Raw genomic sequence first — 1,224 nt, 5'->3', positions numbered from 1 at the left:
GCTGCAAGGGGGATGCACACTTGTGTACAGCCACCATCGCATCAAACCACCCAAAACCCTTACGGAGCTCTCCCTTGGCACCAGAACCCACTCCTCGGCACCAGATTTCACTTTTGCTCACCCACAAAATCATCCCACTGGGTTTCCATTTTTCCAGTAATTAAATTGATTCTAACTGTAAAAAAAAAAATTATAAATGAAACGTGAATCAAAAAAGGACTGAGTGATGGAAATACAGTACATTATGAATAATTAAAGAGGTTGTCCTTGTGGAGCAGCTTCAGAAAACGGTAAATGAGACAAAACTATGTTATAGACCACGTGTTAGTTTTGTGGGTTTTTGAAGTTGTTGTTTTTTTAAATGGCATCTTTGTAAAAAGTCCAGGTTAGTGGATTGAGCTGACAGGAGACATAAGCATTTACAATAATTTTAAAGCAATTTCAGTTCTACGGTGAGTTTGGAAATATATAGATAGGCTCACTTACGGGTGAGATTTGATCCACAAAAATATTTGCACGGGGGCATTATCAGAATTATTTTGTAATCCATCCCTTTAACAAAAAGAACTAAATCCATGCCAATGTGAGGAGGGTTTACTATCAGAAATACTCTTTGTATAAATCCAAAATCTTGTTTACAGATGCTTAGAGATGTGCTCTAGAGATGTAAAGTGTTGAGGAGATCCAAAACCAAACCTATACCCTCTATTAATGTATAACACCCCAGTGTGACATTCTTGAGTATCTATGAAACCTTTCACAGGTACTTTGATCTTTTTTTATGTGTAGTCTTGTAAAACTCAAAAAGGAACAGGGAGAGAAGAGGTTATACTATTTTCACTCTGTCTTTCAAAGCGGATAAATAAAGCCAGTATAGCTATTTCTGCCATTCTGCAAATGTAGATAAGACATATTTAGGTTTCACTGCGACACTAAAGTCTAAAACTAACTACTGTAAAGTAGATGCACTCTGAAGTTATTTTGCACCACCTGGGAGAGGAGGAGGAGCAGGATCCTGCAGGATGACAAGAACACCAACACATATCTATCTTCTACGTAACAAAAGGAAAATACACTTTAACACCCTCAACTTTTGCATTAAATGTTTAAAACAGAGAAAGTAAATGCACTGTTTTGTAACTTGAAGAGGCCTGGAACTGAGCATGTAATAACAGACAGGAAGCAAAATCCATACCCTGAAATAAAACACACAAGGGTAATGCT

Source organism: Cyclopterus lumpus, chromosome 5 (genome assembly GCF_009769545.1).
Source record: "Cyclopterus lumpus isolate fCycLum1 chromosome 5, fCycLum1.pri, whole genome shotgun sequence".
NCBI classification, from domain to species: domain Eukaryota; kingdom Metazoa; phylum Chordata; class Actinopteri; order Perciformes; family Cyclopteridae; genus Cyclopterus; species Cyclopterus lumpus.
The sequence above is the reverse complement of the archived record's forward strand: the minus strand, read 5'-3'. Positions refer to the sequence as shown.